Here is a 15,000-nt window from a genome sequence, read left to right on the forward strand (position 1 = left end):
GGAAAACCATGCCCTCTGTGATAGTGAGAGGATCATTAGACCGTTTTACAGGGGCTACATGAACACCGACCATAAGAAAGACGAGGCAGCCCCTGAAGAACATCATTGGCCCATTTAGAACCCACCAGTGCAGACAAAAAAGGCAACTTTACAATCCATTACAAGGGTTGAAAGACTGCCCAGTACCTTATGAAGAACAGCCCCATCACTAGTGATGATTTCATGAAGAGGAGAGTTGTTCACCAAATATCATGCCTTGAGAATGGATGCTGCCATTTGTACATTGGTATGACTACGACTCGACTCTCCAAGAGGATCGCCATTCACCTACATGAAGGGGCTGTATACCAGCACTACATGAGGGAACACGGCATTGCCCCCCAAAATGCCAGAAGATCGTAGGAAGTGCAAAAATCCTGGACAGCAACAACGACCATCACCACCTCTGAAATAAGGAGGACCTCAACATCCTCTGATGGAAAGCATATCTAAACATAACCCAGGAGACCATTCTTCTCCCTATCATTGTCAGGAGAATGGTAAGGCACGCCCACAGGATGACAATTCAGCCACCCGCTCCCTCAGGCAGCGCGTCCTATGACCAGAACTCCTGGTGACCTGGCACCAGACAATCAGCCAGACTCTCCTGGCTGAGTCATTCTGCTCCCAACCAACAGTAGAGGCCGCCCCCCCCCCCCCCACAGCTTTGATGACCAATCCAAAATCACCAAAAAATATTTTTTACTTAAAATATTGAATGTTGATATCTTGGTAGTACATGCTACATACTCTTCAGCTTTTATTGAAACATGGAAAAAGGTACATCAGAAACTATTTGTACAGCAGGCAGGTTGTCTCAAGATAAGTGTGCCTCCTTCGATAGGAAATCTGCCCATCAAAGATTATCTTCGACCAAATGAATGGTTCTCTGGACTTTGGGTGGAGATGGGCAAAATGGGTCATTTCAGATCGAATTTCTTAATTGGCAGTCATTGCACAGTAGTATGGATTAATTTCTCTGATGACATATTCGTTGTTGATGTAGTCTAACCTAACAAAGGGTTTATTACCACTGGCTTTTCCTTCGGATTGGCTTTTGACCAAAGATGAGAATTATTAGGGTTGAGACTGAAATTCTGTTCAGGCCAGAGGAAGCATTTGTATACGGATTTTACCACCCAAATGAAAGGCATTAGTAAGGAAAAACACAACAACCTTACTACTTTTTTAGAGGTACTTTGTTTGGAACCAAATCTGGGAATCTTCTAATCCCGCCAGGTAAACTAAGTGTTGCTCTAAAAAGGACTATTAGTTATAAAGAAGAGTGAGTAGTGAAATCAAATATGGGTAATTCTGTAGTCATCATTAGTTCCATTGATGACTATAGGGCAATAATACTTAGGCTGCTTTCTGATGAAAACACCTGTCAGCTTGTGCAAGGGGAACTGGATGTTATCTTTGAAGTTGAAAAGGACATTTATTCTTGTATGTTTCTGTAAATTACTTGAAATACTTAACATGCGCTGTTTGTCCAAAAAGCAATGAAGGTGTGTTGTGCTTAACTCTACTTTGACTTCACTGATTGCTTATAAGAAGCCAACACCAATTATAACAACATGGCCAGCTTCGATGTAGTTTTCTTAATTATCAAAATGCCTTCTGGCAAAATTTTGGATAACAAGAATCAAAGGTAAATAACAAGCCTATTATTTCCTTTCCCACGAAGAAAGAGTTGTGAACTGATAAGACGATTTTTTGTAGCTTCATACGTACGGAAACTTTCTGCTTCATGTGAACTCTGACGTCACTCTTCTACATTAACGATTTTGTATATAGAATCTCTCGAAGCTTCAGTATCCCTTAAAATCAATATAAATGGCATAAAGAAAGCATTCATCAATATCAAAGTAAACAAGTAAAAAATGCGCTTAAATTTCTTCGGCGCAATCAATTTTTTTGTACAGCTTATAATGCGGTATGAAACTCTCAGCCATGGCCCATAAAACTATCTGCCGCGGCCCATGAAACTTTCATCCAGGGCCACGTGGTGGCCTTTGTTGTTAGCACCTATAGCGGTGCCAGACACAGGATCGTGGCAAACTTTAACCTTAAATAAATTAAAAACTATCGAAGCTAGAGGGCTGCAATTTGGTATGTTTGGTGATTGGAGGGGGGGGGGGTGATGAACATACCAATTTGCAGCCCTCTAGCCTCAGTAGTTTTCAAGATCTGAGGGTGGAAAGAAAAAGTGTGGACGGACAGACAAAGCCATCTCAATAGTTTTCTTTTACAGAAAACTAAAAAGTGGAAACCGTGATATCTCCCTTTGCGGCAGGTTTTCATCCTGAATTACACCTACTGTACACAAAAACCAACAAATAATTTATATTCATTATATTAGTCTCACAATACAGCCATGTAACGAAGTGTTTTAATAGTGTTGCGGCTCATATATGCTACATGTGATCCTAAGCAGCTATACTTGTGCTTTTCATTGTACTTTTTACAATGTGATTACAAGATGTGAGACTGCAGGCACCAGGCACAAAACTGCTAACTTTTTGGTGACTTTTTATAGCAAGCACCAAAGACTGAGTGCCATTACTTACTGTATATTGTATAGCATCTTTCAGGAGTGAAGTACATTACCGCTGGCCTCTCTCTTCACGAGGTGTTTGTCTGTTGTCTGTGAAGCTGCTGATGTTATGGAAGGTGTCTGCACAAGGGATTTATCCTTGACTCGAGAGTTAGAGAATATTCCTACAAACTGTCCACCAGTTGACCCAACTGTGAAGGAGTTCCACAGCCAACTGGGGCCAAGAAAAGGGTATGGGGCCAGCGACCACATCTCTAGGGACTTGCTGAGAACCTAAAACTATGCCTCAGGCACTAACCCTTCTAAAGTGAAAAAGATTATTATTTTATATATTATATTATATATATATATATATATATATATATATATATATATATATATATATATATATATATATATATATATATATATATATATATATATATATATATATATATATATATATATATAAATATTTTCTTCTAGAATCACTGTTGGTGTGTGCATTATCCGTAAGTGTAGTCGGTTCTAAAGCGCACTTGAAAGGCGTTATGTCCTGAAGTTGTGGCGTCATCTGGTTTTAGTTACCTGAAGACTCCACGTGACGTGAACGTCGAGTTTCAGGTGCGAGAAAAAGTGGCTTCACAAACGGCGTTGCAACCACTCGCTTTTTACCTGAACCCCACCCCCATATCTCCCACCCCCTCCCCGATTTCCGCCCCCAAACTCCATGCGTCCATTTAATCATTAGAATGACGGGAGAATTACGAAACTATGCAAGGAGGTCCCTGAATTCTGGTCGCGTTCTCTGCCTCTTTCTTTCCCCCTCATTGCTCTTCCACTCTGCTCATTCTTTCTTTGCATTCTTCACCCTCTTACGTCTCTCTCTCTCTCTCTCTCAGTCTTCTTACTTTAGTCAAGAATCAGTTAACACAAACAACAGTAACAGTAATTACATCCACCCGGAGCTAAAACGGTGCCGGTGAAACGAACAAAATAGTCTGGGAATTAGAAAAATGTCGCTACTTCTGCTTCACAATACTCTCTTATCCTAAGAACGTTTTAGAATTGGGGACGGGTCCGTCTTCAGGGAGGCCGACGCTCCCACCTGTGACAAATGCATTGACTTTCATACCCCACGATCTGTTGATCAAACATCGTATTGCAAGAAGGTTGAAGATCATGTTCATTATAAAACAATGCTGCACAATAGTTTCTGAGAGGTGGTCTAAGAGAAGAATTCAAGCATTACAGAGAAGAAATTATATCGACGAGGAATAGCAGGAACCAACGGACAGCAACGCACTGATTTTTGTAGGGTTACACGAAGTCTGAGGCGCCGTTACATAGGGAAAACCTCAACTCCCAAAAACTGAACCATTCCGACTTAAAGACTGCCATCGGAATCACCGGATTATCGGTCATTAGTTCTTGTTCGTCGTCTGAACAGGTGTAAGCAACTGACTGCGAGCCTTTCATTTTAATCAATATTATTATAATTTGTTAATTGCTGCAGTGTAATCGTGTTGGTGATATTAAAAAAGGAGCGTCAGGAACACTTGTCAGTATTGCAAAGCCAGAATGGTTGCTATAGCATGAAAGCTTCAATACCGCTGTTGCCAACACGTTGTTTACATTTTGGTGACATGAGGGAATATGGACACGGCCAGGAGGATTCCCTCCTTGAAACAGATGTTAGCGTTGATGTCCGAAATCGACAGTGACGAAGAAACTGGAGATGCACGATAATTAAGTGAACTGGGTTTAAGAATCATAATAGAGCCGTTGGTATGGTGCCTGGGCCTAGTACTGATGTTTTGGAGTTGAGGGTTGAACTATATGGTAGCTCCGCGGCGGCGACGGCACTATAACTTGACTTTTTCTGCAGTTTTTTTTGGTTGCTAATTATGAATTTACCTTTAATTTTTGGCGCTCGAGTGTAATTAACCCCTGAAGTCCATCAAACAAGGGGTTTCCATACGCGATCTTCACAAGACAGAGCACGGGTACGTCTGTTTCGAACGGTTCATATCCCGTCCGGCAAGTGCAATAACTTGTTAACGTATGGGTAACCCCCTCCCCACCCCCCCCCCCGGGGCCAGTACTAAACACGGCGAAGGGACATTCCATTTGGCCGACAACAAACAGATGCACCGCCAGTATTAGAACCCCTAAAAGTGTAGAAAAAAACAGTTGAAAAGATAAAAACAGGCGCGGAGCTAATGTTTAGAATTACCGAGTGGAGGCCTCGTGTTGGAGGTAACTTGGAAAGAACTGGGACTGGGTAAGAAGCACTTAATGGTGACCCCACAACAACAACGAGTGGAAGTGATGACAGCAGCCAGGACAGGATAATGTGATAGAAACTATTGACAACTTTTCCAGCCGTTGGTGAGTGTTCACTTTCAGTATTTATTTTACTCAGCGCATTTTTCCTGGTCTTCTGTGATTGTGTATTTTAGCCTTTTTTCCGTTTTTCTTGTTATTAATATCCAAAAATGTAATATTTAACAGCTGATGGTGAAGGACCACGAAAATGGCGGAAACAAAAACGATTTCAGATGTCTTTTCTGATGATTTCTTTGACGTTTTTTTCTTCCGTCATTATTTCATGAATGTCATACTGATAATAATACACAAGAATGCCAGGGCTATTTATGATCGATTTCTCGAGCCTGTGGATGAAGATTAATGCGGGAACGAGGACTTCCTTCCATGTTTGTAAGGCGACAGACTCCTTAATGAGTCAGTGAGTGTTTATTGAGCTTCCTTGTGGAGACACGGGCTGTTTGACATCTTCATGCCCTGAGGTCAACCCAACGGGTAAGAGAAGAACTGGCAGCGCTGGAAATTTTTTTGTCACGTTTAAGAATAAACGTGTTGTTTTGTTGTTAAATGCTAGAAAATTACGAGGGCCTTTAATAATTGGCAAAAGTTGATTAGCAACCAATTATATTTGTGTTGTATAACTTATGCTGCCTTCATATACCATACAACGTGAGTGGGAATATTTGATGTGGCAGCGCCGGTCACCTCCCATGCCCTGCCCTTCTTTGTCATAGAGTAAAGCCGTTTTCTTTTGCGTCACTGACAAAACGTCATGTGTCAGTCAACAAAAGTACAATTCATAAAATATCGAAAACATGTACATAATGTTCGTAGAAGGTAGTCAGTACAGGTAAAATTCAATCAATTTAAAATTATATACTGTACAGGTAATGACGTACAGAGAAATAATAAGTTGTAAAAATATGTTTGAGCGCTAACTTCAGAGAGAGATACTGTAATAAAATGCTATACTGCTTTTGTATCGTATTTATGCACCAAATATATAATCCAATTTCCATTCTGATTTTACACCTAAAAACACAAAAAATAAAATTAAACACTTTCTACAGGGGTATCATCTTTGAAAAATGCAGTAACTAGGGTATCACATCTTGTAAAAAGTACACCAACTGAACGTGCGTAATTACATGCACATACAGATTGCCAACGCACTTTTCTTCGAGAGCGAACAGAGTAATTTCAAGAATGACACTTATACAACTCTTAGTTACATCTTTGATATTAAATTAGCAGATTCATTTTATCAAATGAGCACGACTGAACAACCTCATCTCAAGGTCATGTAAAGTCCTTGTGACAAAGACTTTGCAAATGGACATAATACTTGTATGATATTTATGTACAGAAATATAAATATAAATTTTCCATACTGATTTTACAGTTAAAAGCATGAAAACTTATAAATGTGCCAAACATTAAACAAGCATTTTCTGCAGAATTATCATCTTTGAAAGTGCAGTAACTTTGCAAATGGGTATCACATCTTATAAAAAGTACACTAAGTGAATGTGCTGAAATTACCTTTGCATCATATTTTATGCATGTGCAAAAAATAAAAAATAATGCATTTTTCGATACAGATTTTACACATGAAAGCATGAAATGCATTTTTCATAGAGATTTTACATGAAAGCGCTAAAAATGCATTTTCATACAGATTTTACACATAAAAGCATGAAATGCATTTTTCATACAGATTTTACATAAAGAATGAAATGCATTTTCATACAGAATTTACATAAAAGCATGAAAACTTGTAAATTACTTCAAAAATTAAACACCCACTTCTGCAGGGTTTCTCGAGAATTTCGTGTGTCTGTGAAAAAATCACGTATGCCCATTAGTTAGGTTCCAGTGAAAAGTTCGTGTGTGTGTGAATTCGCGCAACTCGAATCGTGTAAGATCAGTATTACTGTATATATGTATATATATATATATATATATATATATATATATATATATATATATATATATATATATATACTATATATATATATGTATTATTAGTGTGTGTGTATATATATATATCATGACTACAAATGTCTCTTAGTATCAAATTCACGCTACCTCGGGAATATCCCCGATGGGGAATTATCACCAAAGGGGACTTTGTAAGTGATAAATGGATTGGCACTGCCGGGTCTCCATCTTGATAGCTCAGTGGGTAGAACGTCGACTGGAGTCGCTGGATAAGTATCTGTGTCGTGGGATCGGGCCCGGCAGTACCATCCATTTATCCTATAAATCCCCTTCGATGATAATTCCCCGATGAAAATACTCCAGATAATGTAATTTGATGCTGTTTTATTTGTAGCTTCATAATTAATATATAAATCACAGTGTGATTAAAAAAATTTCATATATATATATATATATATATATATATATATATATATATATATATATAGTGAGTGTGGCTTTATACATTTGTATATAGCTAGTGAGGAGTGATCACCCTCAGCACACATATGTGCCCCTCAGGGGCGTTTTGTGGGGGCTGGGCAGGCAACTGCCCCCCCAGCTCAATTGCCCCCAAGCCTCAACACCCCCCCTCATCCCCCAAAGCCCCAAGAAGTAACAGCGGCTGGCTTTCCATCATTCCAACCGAAATTCAAATGTGTCATCACATTTGATTTATAAAGTATATTTTCATTAAAATGTAAAAAAAATTTATGTTTTCTTTTTAACTGTATACTAGCTACCAGCGATGATGAGATAAATAAACAATAGTAGTAGTAATAATAATAATAATAATAATAATAATAATAATAATAATAATAATAATAATGATAATCTTTATTACTGCAGCTCAGGGCCATGTGTAGATACATAAGATATGTATCTAGATACATAAGACATAACCTGATAAATAATAATCGGCAGTATCCACACAGGTTGCTGAAGAAGTAGAAAAAACAGAATTCATAATAGAAGTAATGACAGTAATTACATGGAGAATAATAGTAAAAAATAAATATTAAAAATAACAATTAAAAATACAGATTGCAGACAATTAATTTCCAGCTAGGGACCTCAGGTGGTTACATAAGTCAGGTCCAGAAGGCTAAATACGAGAATGATATTATTCACATTAGTAATAAAAAAGGAAAAATGCAAATAACAAGAAACATAGAAATATAAATAATAATAATATAAATAATAATAATAATAATAATGGCAGATTCTGGAGGTGACACAACGTAATTGCAAAAATGGAGAGGTTAATTTAAGGGACAGACGCCTCATTATCCCATCTTTCCCACATTTTAGATCTCCTTCTTGCCTCACTGCTTAGGATGCTTTGTGTAAGCGAATTGCTGCTGTTTCTCAGTCGGATGATCAGACTGGACATTGTCCGCCTCACAATGATTCTCACATTATCCAGGCGGTTTTTTATGAACATCTGCGTAGCTGAATGATAGCGAGGAGTGTTTGTGAGGCGTCTCAAAATGCCACTGTGAACAACAGTAATACGTCTCATGGTCTCTCGGGTAAAGTGCCCAAAGGGAACACCCATACAGTATATACTGTAGCATTACGAGCGGAAGAGCAGCAGTTTCGTGTCTTGGTGACAGAAGGCAAACCTGTTGCAATCATGTTACCAGTTGCACATAGTTACGACGCCTCTGTTCTATGTCACGCATATCTTTTAGGTCCGTCCGTGATAAATGCGGCCCAAATACGGAAATTCATGCGCGAATTCCAGACGATGATTTCCGAGGAAAATTTGCGGTTCTGCAATATGCTCAAGCGATCTCGGGAGTGGCGACATACACTGGGTCTTGGTTTCGTTGTATAGGATATCAAATTCCTCTGCATAATGGCGGCAGGTGTCGATGAGTCGCTGAGACCTTGCACTGATGGGGAAATCTGAACCATATCGTAGGCGTATATTGTTTCGTTGATAGTGAATCCGATTGGGAGTGAGTTCCGCTTGACATTCAGGGCATCTGTGTACGTGTTAAACAGGTATGGAGGGAGAATGCTCCCGTGCTGGAGCCCGTTTAGGGAGCCGAAGGTGTACGACAGTACGTTACCCCATTTGACACAGAATTGCTGTGTGGAGAACAATAACATAAAATGCCAATTAGATATAGAGGTGTGCCTCGTTTGTGCAGCTTCAGGAAGAGCTTCAGGTAGTTTACTCTGTCAAATGCTTTTCTCACATCTACAAAACAGGAAAACAGGAGAGGCTGATGATATGGTAATAGTTCAGCAATTCTTTCAGGATGTAGATGCAGTGTCGGTTGAGTGGTTTGCTTTAAATCCGAACTGGTTGTCAGTAGTGTGTAGAAAGGAGGGGCCTCACTAGGAGAACGGACTCAAGTATCTTCGACGCGATTGTAGTAATTGCAATCGGGCGATAATTGCCAGGGTCACCTGCATCCTTTAACCGGAGTATATAATTTTGCTGAAATACCTTGCTCATGTGGCTAAAAGCACATAAAGCCACTCAAAATAAAAAAAAAAACCAGCTGATTAGGCTCGCTTCGCTCAACAAACCGTCTTTGCGGCCCCCCCCCCCCAAAACAAGAATCTGAAATGACGCCCCTGATGCCCCTGGGAGCAGGGGGGTGTTTGCTTCTAAGGCAGATAAACTCCTTGAGAGTAAAGCGACTGGGAAGCACGCCGGCATGCGATTGGCTTCAGCATAGCTGAAGTTTTCGGGTGTGGGCATGCAGGCAAGTTAGCTGCCTACTGCGACTGCAACACTGTGGCGAAGTGTTCATGGTGTAAAGAAACCTGGATGGACTCTGACGGAAGGAATGGCTCCCAGTCCGCGCAGCCCTTAAAATGGGTAGGGGGTGCTAAGAATCTCGCGATCTCTTAATTCTTTTATTCATGCTAAAAGTACTATCAAAATTGGCAATTAGAATGTGCGAACGCTAAGTTTATTGCATACGCACGATTCAAGTCTGATCATGGTAACATCAGTCTGCTTGTGTGTTATGCAATCACTGATGAAAGGAAAGATGCATTTTATGGAAAGCTGCAGGAAGGAACAGGAAGAGTTGCTAGACATGATGTTTTGATTTGTATTGGAGACTTCAGTGCAATAATGGGCTGCTCGAATGAGAGTTGGGAAAAAGCATGTATGCAGGTAAGATAGTTGTCGGCGGCAGGATGAGTGAGAGTGGAGTAAGATTTGGGAGTTTTTAGTGTATTTAGATCGTTTGCCTAATTAGCAACCAACCAGAAATCTCGTGTTAGCTACGTCCTGCATTATCACTGGCATATGAAATCCTTCCCAATTCTTCCCACTAATGAACTAGTACTTAGGGCTTGAAAGCTTACACGAAGCTAAAATAACTTATTTGTAAACATCACAACCGATAATTCGTCGTTCCTTCCAAACCTACCCCATATGTCTCCACCTTTGTCAAAGTCCAGAGTAAACTCATGTTAAGTAAAGTAGACGGCCGCACGAAGATATCGTTTATTAATATAATTTGTCGACCACACAATATAGAAATGAGTCTATATAATACTTTGATCGCCGAAGGGCTAGTACTAAACATGGCGTCCCGAGGAGTAGGTGGAGGCATACCGGGTTTATACCCCGATACCCCACTCAAATAAATTTTACAAAGAAGCTTCCAGTGTTTTGAAGCGCTTTAAATCTCCAACTCCGTTATGGTTTTTCTGCCCAGGATGAATTATATTTCATCAAAAAGAGCAACTCTAAAACTATCCGGGAATGCGTACTAAAACCAGCCAGTGGATGAATGGCGGGTAGGCCTATATACACTTTCAGAACTGTTATTGAGGTTACCAGGCTAGGCTACTCGATTTTAATTATACCGAGTTATATTTGCCGTCGAGTATCACCGGAATATACTCACGAATAATAAAAATCTGTTAAGGAGGTTCGATGTTTCGTTAATGACGTTTTACAGTCCCATTACAAATGTGTAGGTGTGCGGATTATGATAAAGCATGACACTAATAATGACGTAAGAAAAAAGTCAAAGTAACCATCAGAAAATACATCTTAAATCATTTTTGTTTCCGCCATTTTCGTGGTCCTTCACTATCAGTTGTTAAGTATTACTGTTTTTGGATATTAATAACAAGAAAAACGGAAAAGGCTAAAATACACAATCACAGAAGACCACGAAAAATGCGCTGAGTAAAATAAATACTGAGAGTGAACACTCACCAACGGCTGGAAAAGTTGTCAATAGTTTCTATCACATTATCCTGTCCTGGCTGCTGTCATCACTCCATCTTGTTGTTGCGGTGGTGTGGTATCACCATTAAGTGCTTCTTATCCCAGTCCCAGTTCTTTCCAAGTTACCTCCAACACGAGGCCTCAACTCCAAAACATCAGTACTAGGCCCAGACACCATACCAACGGCTCTATTATGATTTTTAAACCCAGTTCACTGAATTATCGTCCAACTCCAGTTTCTTCGTCACTATCGATTTCGAAGGACATCAACGCTAACATTTGTTTCAAGGAGGGAATCCTCCTGGCCATGTCCATATTCCCTCATGTCACCAAAATGTAAACAACGTGTTGGTAACAGCGGTATTGAAGCTTTCATGCTACAGCAACCATTCTGGCTTTGCAATACTGACAAGTGCTCCTGACGCTCCTTTTTTAACATCACAACCCCAAAGCCAAATCAAAAAGTCCTTCAAAGAAGGCATCGTGCTTACCCCATACAAAAATGGGAAAAAAGCACGTTAAAAGAAGAAGAAGAAGAACCACGATTACACTGCCGTAACTAAAAAATCATAATAAAACTGATTAAAATGAAAGGCTCACGGTCAGTTGCTTACACTTATTCAGACGACGAACAAGAACTAATGACCGATAATCCGGTGATTCCGATGGCAGTCTTTAAGGCGGAATGGTTCAGTTTTTGGGAGTTGAGGTTTTCCCTATGTAACGGCGCCTCAGACTTCTTGTAACCCCACAAAAATCAGTGCGCTGCTGTCCGTTGGTTCCCTGTTATTCCTCGTCGATATAATTTCTTCTCTGTAATGCTTGAATTCTTCTCTTAGACCACCTCTCAGAAACTATTGTGCAGCATTGTTTTATAATGAACATGATCTTCAACCTTGTTGCAATACGATGTTTGATCAACAGATCGTGGGGTATGAAAGTCAATGCATTTGTCACTGGTGGGAGCGTCGGCCTCCCCGAAGGCGGACCCGTCCCCAATTCTAAAACGTTCTTAGGATAAGAGAGTATTGTGAAGCAGAAGTAGCGACATTTTTCTAATTCCCAGACTATTTTTGTTCGTTTCATCAGCACCGTTTTTGCTCCGGGTGGATGTAATCACTGTTACTGTTGTTTGTGTTAACTGATTTTTGACTAAGAAGAGAGAGAGAGAGAGAGAGAGAGAGAGAGAGAGAGAGAGAGAGAGAGAGAGAGAGAGAGAGAGAGACGAAGCTCAGTTTAGAGGGTGAAGACTGCAACGAAAGAATGAGCAGAGTGGAAGAGCAATGAGGGGAAAGAAAGAGGCGGAGAACGCGACCAGAATTCAGGGACCTCCTTGCATAGTTTCTTAATTCTCCCGTCATTCTAATGATTAAATGGACGCATGGAGCTTGGGGCGGAAATCGGGGAGGGTGGGGGATATGGGGGGTTCAGGTAAAAGCGAGTGGTTGCAACACCGTTTGTGAAGCCACTTTTCTCGCGTCTGAATCTCGACGTCCATGTCACGTGGAGTCTTCAGGTAACTAAAACCAAATGACGCCACAACTTCAGGACATAACGCCTTTCAGGTGAGCTTCAGAACCGTCTACACTGACGGATAATTCACACAACAACAGTGATTCTAGAGGAAAATTATTCGCATATATATATAATATATATATATATATATATATATATATATATATATATATATATATATATATATATATATATATATATATATATATATATATATATATATATATATATACTGTATATATATGTAGAATCTACTGGTCACTTTTACCAGACACATATGTAAGAGGGCATTGTGGCTATTAGATTTACATATACTGTATGTATATATGTATATATGTATATGTATATATATATATATATATATATATATATATATATATATATATATATATATATATATATATATATATATATATATATATATATATATATATATATATATATATATATTCTATTTATATATATAATCTTTTCACTTTAGAAGGGTTGGTGCCTGAAGCATAGTTTTAGGTTCTCAGCAAGTCCCTAGAGATGTTGTTGCTGGCCCCATACCCTTTTCTTGGTCCCAGTTGACTGTGGAACTCCTTCACAGCTGGGTCAACTGGTGGACAGTTTGTAGGAATATTCTTTAACTCCCGAGTCAAGGATAACTCCCTTGTGCAGACACCTTCCATAACATCAGCAGCTTCACAGGCAACAGACGAACACCTCGTGAAGAGAGAAGCCAACGGTAATAGTACTCCACTCCTGAAAGATGCTATACAATATACAGTAAGTAATGGCACTCAGTCTTTGGTGCTTGCTATAAAAGTCACCAAAAAGTTAGCAGTTTTGTGCCTGGTGCCTACAGTCTCACATCTTGTAATCACATTGTAAAAAGTACAATGAAAAGCACATGTATAGCTGCTTAGGATCACATGTAGCATATATGAGCCGCAACACTATTTAAACACTTCGAGTTACATGGCTGTACTGTGAGACTAATGTAATGAATATATTTGTTTTTTGGTTTTTATGTAGCTGTAATTCAGGATCAAAACCTGCAGCAAAAGGAGAGATCACGGTTTCCACTTTTTAGTTTTCTATAAAGAAAACTATTGAGATGGCTTTGTCTCTCCGTCCCCACTTTTCCTTTCCGCCCTCAGATCTTAAAACTATTGAGGCTAGAGGGCTGCAAATTGGTATGTTGATCACCCACCCCCTCCAATCACCAAACATACCAAACTGCATCCCTCTAGATTCGATAGTTTTTATTTTATTTAAGGTTAAAGTTTGCCACGATCCTGTGTCTGGCACCGCTATAGGTGCTAACAACAAAGGCCACCACATGGCCGTGGCAGATAGTTTTATGGGCCATGGCTGAGAGTTTCATACCGCATTACAAGCTTGCAAAACTTGATTGCGCCGAAGAAACTTAAGCGCATTTTTTACTTGTTTACTTTGATATTGATGAATGCTTTCTTTATGCCATTTATATTGATTTTAAGGGATACTGAAGCTTCGAGAGATTCTATATACAAAATCGTTAATGTAGAAGAGTGTCGTCAGTGTTCACATGAAGCAGAACAATTCCGTATGTATGAAGCTATAAAACTGAAGAGTGAAGATATCAGTTCACAACTCTTTCTTCGTGGGATAGGAAATAATAGGCTTTATATTCACCTTTGGTTCTTGTTATCCAAAATCTTGCCAGAAGGAGTTTTGATAAATAAGGAAACTACATCGAAGCTGGCCACAAGAGTTATAATTGGTGTTGGCTTTTATAAGCAATCAGTGAAGTCAAAGTAGAGTTAAGCACAACACACCTTCATTGCTTTTATGGACAAACAACACATGTCAAGTATTTCAGGTAATTTACAGAAACATACAAGAATAAACGTCCTTTTCAACTTCAAAGATAACATTTTTAACACTTAGAAATATCAGTTCCTTGCACAAGCTGACAGGTGTTTTCATCAGAAAGCAGCCTAAGTATTATTGCCCTATAGTCATCAATGGAACTAATGATGACTACAGAATTTACCTATATTTGATTTCACTACTCACTCTTCTTTATAACTAATAGTCCTTTTAGAGCAACACTTAGTTTACCTATGGGATTAGAAGATTCCCAGATTTGGTTCCAAACAAAGTACCTCTAAAAAAGTAGTAAGGTTGTTGTGTTTTTCCTTACTAATGCCTTTCATTTGGGTGGTAAAATCCGTATACAAATGCTTCCTCTGGCCTGAACAGAATTTCAGTCTCAACCCTAATAATTCTCATCTTTGGTCAAAAGCCAATCCGAAGGAAAAGCCAGTGGTAATAAACCCTTTGTTAGGTTAGACTAAATCAACAACGAATATGTCATCAGAGAAATTAATCCATACTACTGTGCAATGACTGCCAATTA

This window comes from Macrobrachium rosenbergii, chromosome 26 (genome assembly GCF_040412425.1).
Source record: "Macrobrachium rosenbergii isolate ZJJX-2024 chromosome 26, ASM4041242v1, whole genome shotgun sequence".
Taxonomy (NCBI): Eukaryota; Metazoa; Arthropoda; class Malacostraca; order Decapoda; family Palaemonidae; genus Macrobrachium; species Macrobrachium rosenbergii.